Here is an 18229-nt window from a genome sequence, read left to right on the forward strand (position 1 = left end):
GGCAATTTCCCTCTCATTTTACAGAAGCTTTGTGGCCCCCTGATTTCCCCCGACCTCTATCCAAGGGTGGCCCAGCCAAGAATCTAGGCATTTGGTTTGGAGCTGACCTTAGGTTTACGGAGCACATCAAGAGACTCACGGGTGTCTGCTTCGGGACTCTCAAGTCCTTAGGCAGATTCTTTCCCTTGCTCCCCCAGCCGGCCAAGGAGATGGTCGCTCGGGCTCTCATCCTATCCCGCCTGGACTATGTCAATGCGCTCTTTCTTGGCATCCCGGCATACCTGGTTAATAAGCTTCAACTTATCCAGAATGCTGCGGCCAGACTCCTTCTTGGCATTTCTAAGAGAACCAGTATAGGATCACAAATGTGCACTCTCCACTGGCTTCCGATGACCCAGAGGGTACAGTTTAAGGCTCTTGTCCTAGCACACAGAGCCTTACACGACTCTGGCCCCTCCTATATTAGGAAAAGAGTGGCCTTCTACATTCCTCGACGATCCCTAAGGTCGGCTGCCCATCGACTGATGGTAACCCCTCATTTCCGTCGAGCCAGGATGGGCGGCCAGTCCCTTTCGGTTAAAGTAGCCATCCTCTGGAATGCCCTCCCTATAGCGCTGCGCCACATTCAGGACTTAAGATGCTTTAAGAAGCTCCTCAAAACTCACCTTTTTAAGCAGGCCTACTAATTCATTTTTCTAGCGATCTGTTTGATTCCGCACCGTGCCAGGATACTCAAGAGTAGTCAAGCGCGTTATTAATTCCCATATAACATAACATAACATATAACTTGTACCAGGGAAATGTCCGGGCGTGAAAGTAGGAGTAAGGCGTTGACATCGGGTGGTTACATTGCAGGGACGCTGGACAATTTCATTATTAGAGCAAACTCTGTACTGGATCACGTAATAACTTTGATGGAGCGTCGGCTTTCTCAAGATATTGCCTTGGCAAAAAGATCCTCGCTGGGACATCTTACGAATGCTCGTACTCCAGAGCACACACTTCGAGTCGCTGCCACCGAAGGTCCTGTGACTGCACCAAGCAATGAGATTATACAGGACTTGGGAACACTATCTCTAACTGGCGAGACCCAGTTATCACCAGTAGCAGAGACTACTCTATTAACAATCCCTGAAAATAATTTGGTTGTCGATAGTCCAGAAAGGCCTAACATTCGGCAGCTACGTGGGAGACGAGAAGGGGCCATTCCCAAAAGGAAGCGAGGTGCTTTAGCTTCAGGTGGTAGGAAACCCAAGCTTGCAAAGCACTCTAATAATAGTGATTCTGCTGGTCTGGGCCAGGTCACAGAGGCTCTTAAAGTTCTGGATAACAGCCCAACACCATCTTTAATTGCAACTATCCCAGGAGGGACAAATTCACCTATCATAACAGCCACAACAGAGGATCCACTTATCTTAAAATTGGGGGCTCCATTAAAGTCATCACTTCAACCACTTGAAACAAGACTCTCACAGATAGAGCTAAGGTTGTCAAAAATTGAAAAAGCAACATTGGCGACCGTGGATTGTTTAAAGACTATTAAAGTGACTTTGGGCTATGTGCAAGCCAAAAATGGCCAGGGGGGGATTATTGTCACAAAATTCTGTATTACCATCCAATTCGTCCACTGTACCTGTGACTACCCCAACCCGGGAATTACCTGCTGATCCTCCTGATAATGTCTTGACAAAGGTGAATAAGGAGAAGTCTAACGAGGTACACCGATACCAACAGGAAAGTGGCTCGATCAAGAAAAACAGATTTGATTTGCCCCCAGAATCAAGCCCGTATGTAGTGGTCCTACTAAGCGATGCTAGCAGGGAATTCCATATGTCCCTAAAAAACAAAGTCACAGATTGGCTCAACAAAAATAGACCGCTCCCGGGACACATCAGCAGTGAAATTTTGATGGTTTGCAGGATGTTCTGGGTGGGTCATAGGCCAAAGAATATTAGGGATGACTGTGTCTTGGTAAACTTTAGGGACCCATGGACTGTAGCACACATATGTGAATGGATGCAGTACAATCCCACGACAGCTATACAATCTCTCCCATTGTCATATTTTTATCCTCCTGGCCCCCCGTGTCGAAAATCTGACACGGAACTAGATTGGAAGTTAGTGGAGCCCCAAGTAGTGGGTAGGGCAAACAAGGACAGGTATGCACAACCCTTTGCACCCACTGACATCCGCACCCAAAATAGATATAGCTGTCTGGACATGGTAGATTGACTGCAGCACAACCAGGGGGGTGTAACAGGGCTTCAGCAAGAGAATGAAAGGATGAATTCAGTTAATGTATCGAGAGGGAGTTCTATATTTAATAAAGGAGACAAGACTGTAGATAGCAGTCCAGTAACCACAATGTCCCCAGCTACTCAAGTTAATTTACAATTGCCTATCATAGGCACAAATGAACCTGTATCAAGTACAACTGAGGCAGGTAACACATTTGGTCCTCTGCTAGCTGGAACAGGATTGTGTGAAGGGGGTCCCAGGGAATCGGTTGGTAGTATTGATTTGGGCTGTAAGCCAGATATACTAAAGATATTGTCATGGAATGTCGCAGGTCTACCCAATAAAATGGCATGTCCTGAGTGGGGATCTTTTGTAGACAAAAACAACGTGTGCCTTTTCCAAGCGACCTGGGCCCGAGAAGAACAACTACGCGGGGGTTACGTCTCATTCCACGTACCGGCCATATGGGGGGGGAAAGGTCGACCTTCCGGAGGTCTTACTATTTGGGTTGGTTCCCATCTGGGATGTATGGTCAAGACATTGACCACTCACTCTGAAGATGTCCAATGTGTAGTTCTTGTATGGCTGAATGCTTTCAAGCTTGCCCTCATTAATGTCTATTCTCGACCAGTGAATCAAGGACTATTGAGGAGTTGTCACACTTTTTGCATACCATCCCCAGTGACACTCATCTTCTGGTAGGGGGTGATCTGAACTGCCACTTCGAGCCTTTAGTGGGTATGAAGGATGGCGTCTTATTGGCAGAGGATGACTACTGGGCGATACCAGCGACCCAGGCTCCATCTCCAAGGGTATGGTCTCCTCTAGCCATACAGATAACGGCTCTAACATTAAACCATTCTTTATGGGCTTGTAATGGTCGCACGCATTTGGATACCCCAGCCAAGTGTACATTTAATAAACCTGGACATGAGTCACGTCTTGACTATATCTTGTCTGAAACACGGTTATGGCCAAAGGTCATAGACTTAAATGTCATCACAAGAGCTGAGAGTGACCATAACGCTCTAATTTTGGAGTTGGGCTCCCCCGGCTCTAGTAAGAACAGCACGCCAAGTTCTGGGGACCCTGATGGTAGGATCACATTATCGAACGTCATGCGTAGAGTCAGGTGGCATAAAATAATGGAACATCCGGAAGAACTATGGAATTTATATACCCGGATAGTCCCCTTGTTTGGGGAGGTTGACGTGTTAAACACTCAACCATTGCCCCCCGAATATTATACAAAGATGCAGGCACTCCACACGGATCTAGTATTCAATCTGGCAGAGGTATTTAATCCTCGGGTGGCTAAAAAGAATAAAAGGGCTCAAAGGAGCACTTGGTATAATGCAGCTTGTAGAAAGGCCAAAACAGAGCTAGTACAGGCTCTAAAGTTAAATAAGAACAAACTCCAAATTCAAGCCAGGAGGGTACATTACAAACGGTTGACTAAGTGTGCAAAGGAAGAGTGGGACCACGATAAGTGGGTTAGTTTAACCCTCGCTTTAGCTACAAAAGATTCCCAGAAATTTTGGTCCATAGTCAATAACGGCTGTGGCGAACCGAAAGCTGCTATTGAACCAAATATAGCAGCTGAAGTTTGGGAAGATTACTACCGGGCTTTGTATTCCATAGAGGATGGTATGGAAATTTCAGAAACTATATCGGCACAGCCAGCTTCTATCCCACAGTCTGAGGTGGTAGAGTTCACGACAGCAGAAGTTTGTAATGCAAATCTCCAAACTTGCCGTAGGAAAAACCCCGGGTCTAGACAAACTCCCGGGAAACCGCTTTAGACATGAACCAAAGATATGGGGCCCGTATCTAAAAATCCTTTTTGACGCGGTCCTGAGAGGCATGGTGGTTCCCTGCACTTGGCTGGGCGCAGAGATAGTCCCTATATTTAAGAAGGGCTCTCCCCTGCTCCCAGCCAACTACTGGCCCATCAGCCTCATTGATGTCCTGCAGAAGATCTTTGCGCGACTCATTCTAGACTGCTTACAGGACTGGATAGAGGAGCACGCAATTCTTAGCCTGTATCAAGCAGTATCAATATGATCCTATATTTACTTTTTCATGTACAGAAGAACACTTCCACCATGGACCAAATTTTTTGTTTGTCACTACTATTTTGGAAAACGGTGAGACTAGAGGGTGGCAGCCTCTACATGGTGTTCGTGGTGGTGCTTTTGATTTAGTCCCCCGGGGGAAACTATGGTCTGTGCTCCTTGAGCTGGGCATACCGGCACAACTTTTAACCATATTGATGACGTTACATGAGGCGAATTTCGCCCAAGTCAGATGTGGGAAAAATGGTGCATTGTCATCTAGATTCCCCATTGACAGGGTGGTACGGTAGGGGTGTGTACTGGCACCTACCCTGTTCTGTCTCTATGTCAATGGGGTAATCGAGCACCTGAATAGAGTGCGGAACACGATGCCCCAAAGTTGGCGGGTAGCAGGGTACCTGCGATTATGTTCGCCGATGAAACCCTTTTGTTGTCTAAGTCCCCAATGGGGATACAGCGTATATTGGACGGCTTTGAGGAATTCTGTAGAGGTCGGGGTCTGGAGATAAATGTTCTTAAAACCAAATTTATGATCTTCAACCCCCCCGCTACTACTCGGCCAAACCCCAGTTTAGGTACAACAAGACTGGAAAGGGTTTCGAATTTTGAGTATCTGGGTGTCACCATCAATGAGAGCTTGACGTGGGGCCCCCAGCAAATCAAGTCACAACAGAAATTGGCCCAACTCGCAGGCGGAATCCTCAAGCTTTCCAATAAGTCTACCATTAAACCCGTTGGTCCACCATTGGAGATTTATAAAACGCAAGCAAGGGGTGCGATTATGTACGGCGGCGAACTATGGGGTTATTCTTGCAGGGCCGAAATCATCAAGATAGAAAACAAATTTCTAAGACAACTGCTAGCTTTACCATCCAGTACTCCGCTTCTTCCCCTGAGGCTTGATTTGGGGGTGAGACCAATCGATGAGGAGCTAGCACTTAAACCTCTCAGGTTCTGGCGCAGGCTCTGGGCAACACCGGAGCTGTTAAACTATAGGCTGGAACTCAAAGAAATATTAACTTTCTCTAGTGCAGGGAAAATTCCTTGGCTTATGTTTATAAAGAATGAATGTCTAAGGCTGGGAGTACCTGCCCTATGGTTCGATCCCGAGAGGGGTTGCAAAATGGTTACACGCAAGTTCCTCACGAGGACATTCGTTGATAATAAACTTACTGCTGCTTTGTCCAATCCCCATGCTGGCATTCTAACTGATTCCTTTTTAACGATCAAAGACTTTTATTATTTTGAGTATTTCATGGAAGACATTTATCCTATTTTAGCAAGGAAACTATACGTACAATGGAGATATGGTACCATACCTCTAAGAGCCTTTACTAGAAGATGGTCTTCCGCTGCTCCAAAAAACTGTCCTGGATGTAACTGTGACTTGGAAAATGATCTACACGTTCTTTTTTTTTGTCCAGCATACTGTAAGTCCAGGAGGTACTGGCTCGTACCCCTGAGCAAGAACTTGGGTTTTGTAAGGTGTATGCATGCTTTTAGAGTACTAAAAACAGATACAACCAGAGTATGTTATCAATGTTGTGGGTTTCACCCAGCATCCTCTCCAGGACCACCCACCCATGTGTTCCTGTCTTGTATTCGAACAGGAACACCTCAGCACTATAAAAGCCAAAAAACTCTCTACACGCTTGGTACAACACTTCAGAGATAAGGGACATGAACCTAGGGATCTCAAGTGGGTGGTCCTGGAGAGGGTGCTGGGTGAAACCCACAACATTGAAAACATACTGGCCATGAAAGAGGCAAGATGGATCTATCAAGAACAAGCTGACAGCGAGGGATTGAATGATTCCATTGAATGGAATAAGATCAGTAGGCGCTGAATCTGACAGACAATCTAGTTTATGAACAACACTGCATCATCCCTTTGCGGTGAATGATGGGTAGGCACCTTTACACCATTCCTCCGGGGCGTTTGGATTAGGTCACCCAGTTACGTGAGAAGCAAGGAAGGGGCATAGTTGATAGAGATTCTGTCATCCCCTATCACTTATTAAATACATCATGCCTGGTGTGAAAAGTGTTGTTGACCCTAAATCGAATAGACCTGAAAGAACAATCTAATTGCTCAATTGTTTGTAATAAGGAAAGGTAAAACATCGACATATATCCCCCCTGTGGTGCTGTGTGTAATGGAACAAGATCAGGGTCAACTTGTTAAGCTGTTGTGTATGTTAAAAATTTTGAATACATTTATTTATGTGTGATCCTGTTCCAATATGGCAGAGAAACCCATGTGACAAGCTAGGGGTGGACAACAGCAAAGGTCGCATGCACTAAATATGAGGGCATAAGTGCAGATTAGTGGTCGTGTAACGTGGTATGGCTTTTTTATAAATAAGTTGTGGTGTTTGAAGTGGTGTCTGCTGCCCTGTCTCTCTCGCTGATCTTTGACAAAGAGATTGACTCATGACACGTATATTGGTTTAACTACCAAGTATTGGGTAGTAATAACCATCTTGTGTGGGCTTCTAACGTGCATTGCAGAAATTATGGGATTTCAACAGATGAAAGTAGCAGGGTTTTGCTACATTCCAATATGGCCGCCGCACCCGTCCACTGCCGTGGACGGTGTGTGAAGTGGTGTTTGCCGTCTTTTCTCTCCGGCTGATTTTTGACAAAGAGATTGACACATGACACTTATACTTGGCTAACCCCCAAGTGTTGGGCTGCAACAACTACCGTGTGCCGTTATTTTACGTGCATTGTAGAGATTAGGGGATCTCAAGAGCAGGGTCTTGCTACGTTTCAATATGGCCGCCGCACCCGTCCACCACCGCGGACGCCTAGCACCATGTGACTGAGTGCACGCTAGTGTTGGGCGGTACTACATCGATAGTTAAAAACCCGAGTCGCCGGGAGCTCCGAGTCGGACTTTCTAATAACGTCGGTGGGACTCGGCATTGGTAAGCGGCACTATACTGGTAAGTAAGAGTTTCTGAAAATATGGGAATCATTGAAGGTGAGCCTGTGGATCGGGTTGAATTATTGTCCGCCCTTTTTTCAGCGTAGCATGGGATTTGAAAAACGCTCCATATGCCGTGAGTTACTATGAGTGCACAGTGTGGTTTTAGCCGACTAAAGGGAATGAGAATAGAGGCGACATTGTGGTGTTTTAGCACATAATAAAGGGCAGTTGAATGCATAGTTGTGAAGAATGCACTTTGCACGAAATGCTTAAACACTGTCTCTGTGTACACTTACAGAAGACCAGACTGCAGTTGGTTTTCATAGGGACACGTGATCGATTGACACATTTGACCCAAAGAAAAGGGTTGCAGGTACGCTGTAACATTGCAACCCCTAGGTAATTATGCCCTAAATAATCTAAGCGCCACTTGATTGCATTACCATTCATTAAGCCTGGGCTGCTGGCACAGGATGGTTTGTATAAACTGGCTCAGTTTCGTTTTTATGTCATTTTTCTACCATCACAGGTGTTGTAACTAAATATAAAAGGGAAAGAATGAGAAGATGAACCCCTGTTAGCCCTGATGAAGTTGCGCAAAATACAGCAACGAAACATGTTGGCAACGGCAATAAAATATTAGATATGGTTTAGTATGAACCCTTTTTAATTTGGAGATCTTGCAGCCCAGAATAAAGTGTGAGTGGCCAACAAGCTCTGCAATTTAAATGGTGAGAACCACACTTATCATTTCTCACTGGGGTTTCGTTGGTATATGTATACAATAGTAAGTGTTGTTTGTTTTGGCTTACTATTACACGAGTGACCATCACTGTTTGTGGTTTTCGAGAAGGAGAAAAAGCACTGGTTTATGTTGTATTGTCTTTTTCTTTCCTTTTCTCTCATTTTTTTTTCACTAAAAGAGAGAGAGTTACCTATGATGAGAAGTGGGTATACTGGTAATTGTCAGCCAGCAACCCCGCTGGCGGTTCTACCGTGAGAGACTATCTCTCTTCTCCCACATATTTTCACTGGATGAAAGGTGGGGTGTCTGGATGGTAGTTGACATTTTTATATTTTCAATGAAAAAGTGACACTGTGACTTAAATAAATAGTTGGATTGCATACATGTAAGGGTATTGTGAAAGTCACTGCAAACCCTAATTTTTTGTCACAAATAGTAGAGAATCAGTGTCTAGAGGGTGAGGCCACATTTTGTGTATTTTGCATTCTAATCACCCCCAAGTGACCGCCGCGCTTATGGCGGGTGGTCCCTTTTTACGCCGGGATGCCGCCCGCCATCCTAACGATGCCCTATGTCTTGAAATGTGACATCTGCCAGCAGATGAAAGGCTCCAGCATAACACGCTCGGCACAGACGCTGATATTAAAATCAGAAAAACTTCTTGCTTGTGTGTATCTGCATCACTGCAGCCCCTTACAATCCTATGGGGCTTAAAAATATATCTTGGTGGCGGTAGATTCATCTCAAAATTCCTATGGGTTTGGCCTCAGCGCTCGGCTGACACTCGAACTGTTATCGAAGATTTGCAAGTCTTTATAGGGACATACGCTGTTGGCACATTACATTCTGACCGTGGCCCTGTGTTTAGGTCTCGAGTTTACAAAGAGAACATGGAAAGTGTGGGTGTGGCATTGCGGTACTCCTCTCTGTACCATCCTGAGGGAAATTCGGTTTGGGAAAGGAAAAACTGGGACCTGAAGCAATCTTTATCAGCTAGGGTATTAGGCACGGGCAGTAGTTGGGTAATCATCTATATGGGTTACAGCAAGCTCGCAAACACTAGCCAAGAAGTTCTCTAGGGAATGTCACTCCTTACGAGGTCCTATTTGGGATGAGAATGTGGGTAACTGAAGAACTGGGATTTCAAGTACCCAGGGGCGCCAGGGACGCGCCCAAAGTCCTCTGGGTTCCCTTGCCTTGGTATACAGAGACACGGAATACTTCTAGGTGGCGTCAGAGATCAAATTTATTAGCTGCAGCTAGTAGCAGAAATCCCAGTAACACAACACGGTGTACAACTCAAGAAACTGCTCAATTTTACTAAGGCGAGACATCCCTATTTATACACAAAAAGGTAAATTTAAAATGCACGCCCCTGCACCAAAATTCAACCAATAGAAAATACATGACATCACACAGCATCATATAGTAAAGCTCATTTTACAGTGTCCCAACCCACAAGTTAATATTTAGGCATATCTAAATAATAATCTGGAAGGCCCGGACAAACCCTTAATTGAAAGCGTAACCCATGAAATGAAGAAACAGTAAAGAAAAGTAGTTTCAGATAATGTGCAAGATAACAGAAACGTAAAGAAACATAAAAGTTAACAAATGTCTTGAATGGTGATTGGGAAAGTGGATAACGATCTTGCAGGGAAATTGGCTTGGCAGGGTCAATTCCAGGTGAAAGGCCAGCTTCTGAAATTAACTCCAGCGCACGAAGGAAACCTTAGTTAATGTACACATGACCCACAAAAGGTCAGACTGCTTTGCTCACAGACTAACTTCTGAGGCCTACGTAAAAGGCAACACCAGATGGCAGTCACGACCCATGGCAAAAACCCATGTTTAGAAAAGAAAGTCCTGCACTTTAAAAGCACGGAAAATCACAGAACCTCATACCTGATCTGTATTGTGAAGGCACAGTGGCGGATGAAAAACGTTTTAACATCCATAACCGTTTGGCTATCTTAGTGGAACTAAACGAAGCAAGAGCTTTGCAAAGCAATGTGCAGGTGAAAAGAACAGTCACTGGGGAAGTCAAGTCAGTCACGGCATGACCTGTCTGGATCGCAAAAGTCGGGGATGTGGCAGGAGAGAAAATAGAGGATAAAAAAAGAATTTAGACCATCATACAGAAAGCTTGTACCAGTTCTAGCAATTCAAGGAATAAGAACTGTGCTTCTGCAGCCTCTTGCCGGAAAAAAGGAGAAAAAATGTGTCTCAATTGATCTAATAAAACCACACTATGTGGCCGATACTGAGCAGTAGGCCATGTGGACTCCAAAGTAGCAGATGCCCTCCTCTCACTACAGTTCAAGAAGTTCAAACAGAAAGACGCATCACGTTTGAAGGGTCCTCTCAAAGGAATTAAGGACTAAGCAGCAATGCTATGTAACTTGTTCCACCTGAACAAGAAATAATGAATCAAAATGAAACTCAAATATCAATACAGATGCCTACATCAACATGCCTCGACAAGAGCAAAGTACGAGTTCAACAAATCCTGATGCAATTTCAACAATTGATCGAACTGCTTCTGGCTGCTTCATCAACTTTGATAAGTTTTCTTTGGATCCAAGTGAACAAGAAACAACACCAGCCCAACAAACACGCAAGCAGCGAACTAAGGACTTTCTGAACTTTCTCAAAAAGACTTACCTATCGGCTTTCGTAGAACTCGGGGTAATTACTGGGATACTGTTCTTTCTTTTCTGGCTAGGCTTAGTTATAACTTTTAGCATGCTTATTATTGGACGATAACTTCAACAAAGGTCTACAGCCCAAAATGTTTATTTAATTCTGAAGCCACATCAATCTTTTCATCGTGAACAAAGAGACTTTTCATCAGTGAACATTACAGCAGTTCCTATACCGGACGGTATAGTGTGGGACGGTTGATTTCGATATATTCGTTCCAACTCGACTTTTAAAAATTTCTCATGTATTAAAATTGAATTGAGTGATATCATTACCTCCAGTACATTTTCTGAGGATTGGGACTCTGAAACTGTTAATAACATGTTGTCTGATTTATAGAAAACTGCCGTATTTCCAAACACTGAAATGCTAGAAGGTACTTCAGACTATGACACTTTGTACTGTTACCAACATTATGGTCATCATTTCTTGCACAAATCTATAACACCTAGAAATGTTTTAAGTACCACCAGTAGGAACATTGCCCCACACCATCAAAAAGTAGTTTGCAAACATTTGCACAGAAATTTTCATAGTTCTCAGGGTTTAACACTTCTGACCCCACGTCCTTTTATTATAAAGTCGCATCCACATCGGCATTGACAATTATGTTGATGAACACCAGACAGATTTACTCTGCTTCCTTTATCGCCCAATTGTCTGAACAGGGTTTTGACATATGAAAGGACATAATAGACTTAAAATCAGCCTGGGGTTCTAGGGACTGGCAAGTCCTGGGAACAGAAGTGCTATTTAGATGATATTTCTAAATGACACTGTGCAACAGACATCCTGTCTTGGACTAGCCAAGAACAAGGACCTGAACACACCTTGGTTTCCAACACAGATAGAGGGGTGGCAAAATTCAACTTCACAGGAAGGGGAAAAAGTAGATGACATTTTAGGCTACAATAGATCAGACCCTAATCCTGGAAAAAACATCTTAACAGCCATCTCAGTTCTTACTTGGAGGCAATCCAACTGCTCAATTGCTCCCACCATGGGTTCAGGAGTGAACACAGTACTGAGATGGCGTTAACCGTTGTTTTTAACAATATTCAACAACAGGTTGATGCTAGTCATATCACCCTACTGATCCTTCTGGACCTGACGGCAGCCTTCAATATGATTTCTCCTTGTGGATTGGTTAGGAGGCACCTTGAAATAGGGATAGAGGGTTCCGCACTCAATCTGCTTTCATCGTTCTTCTGGAACCGTTCACAAAGCATCAAGTTGGGCCAATTTGTTTCTGCCCCTGAACAATTGTTTTGTGGAGTCCCCCAGGGATCCTCATTGAGTCCTACTCTTTTTAATATTTATGTAGCCCCGCTCGCCAGTGTGGTAAGGTCTTTTGGCCTAAAAGTGCTATCCTACGTTGATGACACTCAGATGATGATCTCCATCGCTGAGAGTGTCTCAGCTTCAGCAGTAAATTTTAAAAACTACATGCGGGCGGTGGCTTCATGGATGGTTGAGAATTACCCAAGACTCAATGGGGATAAAACAGAAGTCCTAATCTTTGGAAACAAGATGGACATCTGGCCGGAGGCTTGGTGGCCTGACACTCTTGGATCCTGCCCTTGCCCCTGTCTCAGTGCCAAAAATCTAGGCATCATTGTTGACTCCTCCTTTTCCCTGGGCTCACAAATAAATAAAACTGTCTCTACCTGTTTTGGGATGATACGGATTCTCAGTAAGATCTTCCGTTTTCTCTCCCTACCAACACAGAAACAGGCAGTGGTGGCCCTTGTGGTGTCTAGATTAGATTACTACAATGCCCTTTATGTAGGGGTAAACAAGGGGCTCCTACATCAACTTCAACTGGTGCAGAATGCCGCCGCTAGGCTGGTGATGGGCCTCCCTAAATTTCACTCAGCTTCCGCTACCAGCAGACGCCAGCACTGGCTCCCGTTGGGGAGGAGAATTGTGTTCAAAGCCTTATGCCTGGTCCACAAAGCCGTCCACAATAGGAGGTCAGAAGGCATCAATTAAATGTTTCAAAGATACCTTCCCGGCAAGGATTTGAGATCTGCAAACAAGAACCTGGTAACAGTTCCCAGGATTAGGAAAGTCAGGTGGGGGAAGGGTTTTTTCGCTGATCGGAGGTAATCTGTGGAACTCCATTCCTTCCCCAATTTCCACTCTGGAAACTCACTTCTTATTTCGTAAGGCCTTGAAGACCTGGCTTTTCACCTGTCCTAACCTGTAAGCCCTGAAAACCATGGACATCCCTGACTCTGATCTCTCTCCGCAGCACCTCGGCTAAGTTTGTGCTCCACAAAATGTATATTTGTTCATTCATTCAATGGGAAGGAATGGTTGGTTTGGTCCATAGACACAAACAGATGTCAGAAAAGATTCTGGGGTACCACCGAAAGGTTCAGTATCCATAGGCCAGACTAACGCTAAGTACAAAGAGGACATCCAGGAGTAGTGACAACCGACAGTGTTGGGAAGTTGTGCCTTGATTGGCTAGAAACCTTAACACTCACAAAAGTAAAATAGTACTTATCCTTAATCACACAAGACATGGATCTTAGGGATTTTTTAGTAGGTCCCAGAAAACCACGTCAGAAATTTTTCATATATGCTGCCATTTATGCTGCCTACAATGAAATTTGGAAAATATCCCAACAAGAGGCCGCAGAGACAATACGGGAAATAGACTGTATTAACTTAGAGAAGGTGTTAGCTGTAGTGAACAATGGGTTAACAACTTTGACCTCCAGGATATACTCCTTAGGCAACATTGTATCTTCTGCAATAGACATACTGGCCATAGTACGACACAGGCCATCTCCGTTACGTTCTATTATGTTGTTAGGTTGGACACTGCAATCTTTGCATGCAGGCTATGTGCCTTGGCGTTTTATCAACAGTACGTCTTTGTTTTCTTAATACAACCTAACAGATAAAGAGATAGAAACAGCAAAATATACCATGGTGTGTATTGAAAAGCTGGATAGATTACAATTTAAAGTGGCAGGGTCACCGTCCGCAGAACGGCTAATCCATGGCCACATAACTCTACCGTTCACTACTTTTCAGTTTCAATATTGCCTTGAGCAAAAGCAGGCAGGCAAATATGAAAAAAAAGGGTAAGAAATACCTTAGGGAATACTGGGAATTACCATACAGATTTGGATGCTGGAGTGGGGATCGAGAAGTGTTTCTAAGCGGTACAAATTGCAAGAACGCTTTAAGCGGTTCTCTCATGTGCCAGGATATTTCACTACACGGAGCTTGTAATGGTTCAGTAGCAAACTTGTCCTGCCACCTGTAAGGGACTCCAGCAGCCGTGGTTACTCCGGTATTCAAGCTGCTCTCAAATGGGTGTTACTTGATGCTGAACGATCAGGGTTGCTGTGGGATACTTCCCGGTGTTGCCTATTTGGTCACTGTGAACTCCAGTGTCACTTGCTGTATGCAAGTATTGTTTGCCCCAATGAATACAGTCAGGGAGGTGCCGTTATGGCCTTTGTTGAATGTTTCCTTTATACAGTTTGATGCTTTGAGCCGAATGAAAGTTATGCTTTTACAGCAAACTGTATCCTTAACCTCCACCTGAGAGTTTTGATCTTCAAATTGCAAGGACCCCGGCTGAGATACAAGCACTTATACGTACAAACTGACCCTTTCATTTTGCAGAAATAGCGGGTCGTATCTTTAATATGTCTGATACGAGTGGTATTGTACACCTATTTAAGACAGACAGTCCTCTGAGTTATTCCAAATTTCTTATACTCCATATTGGTAAGCATTTTTGGAGGTCTTCCGCTGATCCTGCTCTTAATAACGGGTATCCTGATTGTTGTTTTTCTGCAATACAATGGATGGCCCAATCACCAACAAGATGGCAAAAGCACTCCTGGAACGCAAATACCGCGAACTCATGGTACAACATCTGGGAACACCTCGCCTACGGGAACTGAGCACCTCTTGGTTCCTATCCTTTAGACCAGTCTGAATGGACCCATCTTACCTGTTCTTCGATGCCTGTTTTGCGGAGAAGATTGCGTGTCGGGTCCTGTCTGACACTTCCATCGGCCATGCCGACGGACATGAATACCAGGCTGGAACCCCTGAGGGCCCATGCTCGGCAATGTCCCCAGCATGTTCCTACATTGATGGCTGCATTCCTCGAGAACCCACAGGTGCCTTTTGCTACAACTGGGTTGAGCATCAGTTCTTCCACCAGCAATCAGGTATCGACTACAGCACCAGCTGCCTATGCACCATCTATTAGCAGTTCTGAATATCATCTGTGCTCAATTGACGTATTCTACAAGGTGTTACAGGGATCGTCCCCTGCAGCGGCGAGGTCGGCAATGTTGCATCTCCCAGCCTGGACACTTAATCGATAAATTGGCTCATAGTGTGCTGGGAAAGAATTCTGCTTTTTCCTTTTTGTTTCAAAACTCAACTAAATTTGGAACATTTCTAAAAATTGACACTTTCACTGGAAAAGCATGGCCTTCAGACGTAGTGGTTTGACTTATATGAACAAACTTAAGTAGGACTTTGGCTTAATGTGACATTGCCGATACTAACTTTCAAAAGATTTTTTTTTGTTCTCCCCTCTATTTAAATAGTTTTAAAAATATTTTACGGAGCTCACTGATAGTTTTATGCACTGCTACCTAGTACAAAGAGTAGTTCATTAGCATTTTATTATTGTTGACTGTTCGGAAGAGGAGTGGTTGTTATGTTCCATATAGGTACCCTAATATGGGCCCGGGTAAGATCATATACCTACACCTACATTATCTCCCTTATACTACACGGTAAAAAGCCTTTAGGATTGAACCTTTAAGTAGTTCTAGTCCTGGGCACAGGAAGAGGGTTTTTCCTCAAACAATAGCGTCCTATAACTTCATCAATAGACTCATACAGTGTGAATGAATATTCATAAAGGTTCTTGGAAACCAGGCAGGGGCTACACCACCTGCATAATATCTACGTACAAGGTTCATCCCATACACCACCCTCAAATCCAACAACGGCTAATACAAGACACAAGGGACAAAGGAACCCTGAATGCTTTTTGTATAAATACAGTACATCTTACTAGGGTTAAGAAGAGGAGACCGAGACATCCCAGCCGACACACTGACCAGAGACACTGAGGCTCGTGCATGCAGACGCTCCAGCTGACAGTGGTCTAACACATCCCTCACGGGGCGTCCAACTCGAGATCAGGACGGGGGTCCCACACTCTCTCACTTCAGGTAAAGGGGTTAGACTAAATCCTAGAGGGATTCTTGGCTTCACACCTACTCACATGCTAAGTACACTTAGGTACATCTAGACAGGCATCATAGTACGCGCTCTCTTTTTATCAAGCGTTTTATATTCATGTATGTATTCGTGATTATTGCAAGATGGTAGAACTGTACTATTTTTTTATTTTTACTGTACTGCTAATCATATATATCTGCTACTGTCTAACGGTTGTTGCAGCACATCTATTTTACACTAGAAAAATAACTGTGCAATAAATTCTTATTGTAACACGTCTGACTGTTTCTTTTGTGTAACTCTCTGAGACCGAATAAGTGAGCATGAGTGACTGAGCGAAAGGTAGTACATTGTTTCCACGATTATGAGGGATCAGGGTTGTCATGTTCTGAGGTTGCTAAGAACTAGCCTCTCCGCGATAAGAGGAGATTCTAGTGGCACTGTGAGCTAGCTAAAACAAAAAGGCTAACATTCTCGGTGGGGGTGTAGAGAGTCAGTTTGCCAGCAATCCTACAGTTTATGTTATCCAAACGTGCAGATCCTGTATGGGTAATATAGGAACTACACGACAAAGGCCTACCTCTTCTATAGGATAACATTGAAGTTACCTTATTAAATTTAATAAGCTATAATTTCCAAATTGGGATCAGGTGACCAGTTCATGTTTGGTGTCTCTGGAACTGTAATGAGAAACATTTTTATGGTAATTCCAGATTTCAAGTTGCAATTTTGAAAATGGCACTTTTAGGAAATTGCCTTTTCCTCTCTACGCCATTTAGTGTCTGCAGCATGTCTCTGGTTCACATGACTAGGTGTAGTTGGCAGTTGGTCTTTGTCTATTGCTCCTAGACAGCCACACACAATGGCGAACATAGAGGGTCCTAGATGGGCCATCACTGGCAGGATGGGGGGGGAGAGCTGGGCACAACCCCACTTATACCTGCATAGGCTGTGTCCTGCCTTCACACAAAGGGCTGCAAAACCCCTGTAGTAAGTCTGAAGCCAAGGCAGGGGAGGCATAAAACCTGTGTACTTCAAAGAAAATTCTCTAGAAGCTTCTTTCACTTCAAGGAAGGCACCTGGTAAAAATATTGAACATCCAACACCAACTATTCAGTACACTTTTGGACCTGTGGAAGATTCTGCAAGGAAGAAAGTCTTTTGTGATGCTGAAAGTGGTGCTACTCCAGTCCTGGAACCTTGTAGGTGGGCCTGAAGGTTCTCTACCAGCCCATCTGTGGACCCTGCAGACCAAACACATCTCTGGGGCAGGGTGCAACCCTAGGCAGAACAGACGCATTGCCTCAGCTATGTAAACTTTGCATTACTGCAGCAGCCTTATTGGAAGCCCCCGGTCAACGGCATCCTCGACAATGATGCAGGACACTGTATCGCAAGCCCCAAAGCTTCTTCGGAACCAGCCGGTGTTTGGCACATCCTCTAAGCAGGATTCCGCACTGCAAGCCCCTTCGTCATTGGCCTCATTGATAATGGTGCGGTCCTCAGGTCACAGCTGCACAGCTCCCCAGAACTGATGCTGTGTGACTCATTTCTGACCTGCGACTCGCATTGCCCTGGCTGTGCGACAAATCCTCAACATGTGTGCTTGCAACGCTGCGCAACCCAGATTTAAGGTACTCTTGTTCAGCTAGCCTAACTGCATCCATGTAGCTGTTACGCACTCCCTTGAGGTTGGCCTGAACTTTTTCACTGAAACCTTTAAACCTGCATATCTCCAGTTCTACCGATACAATATTTATCTTTTTGGTCTTGTTTTATTTCTTAAAATTTACTTTGTTTTTGTAATTTGGTGGGGGGTTCTTTTTTAGTTGAATTTTCACTTTATTACAGTTTGAAGTTGTGCATAAATACTGTACGCATTAACTCTGAGTTGAGCCTGACTGCTCTGTGCCAAGCTACCTGAGGGTTGACCATAGGTTAATTTAGGGTTTGTTTGTGACTTCACCCTGACAAAGATTGTGGTTGCCGCTTGAATAGAATTTCACCCCCTCAATCAGTAACCCTTTTTAATTTTTACTGATGGCTACATTTCCCCTGAATGATCTCATTGCCTGATGACCAGGACTGCACATGGAAGCCTTGGGCTGCCTGTAAATAAGGCACTTGCGCACGGCTACATGACCACCTCCTCCTTCTTGCTTTCCCGCTTTCCTCAGGACATGGCCTGACATGCATAAGGGAACAAAGCCACATGGATTATGCAACCCACACCCATCAGCCGCTGGTGGAAAAAGCTTTGTGCTTAATTAACACAGACAATATTCTTTTCCAGGAGGG

Source organism: Lissotriton helveticus, chromosome 5_1, assembly GCF_964261635.1.
Source record: "Lissotriton helveticus chromosome 5_1, aLisHel1.1, whole genome shotgun sequence".
Taxonomy (NCBI): domain Eukaryota; kingdom Metazoa; phylum Chordata; class Amphibia; order Caudata; family Salamandridae; genus Lissotriton; species Lissotriton helveticus.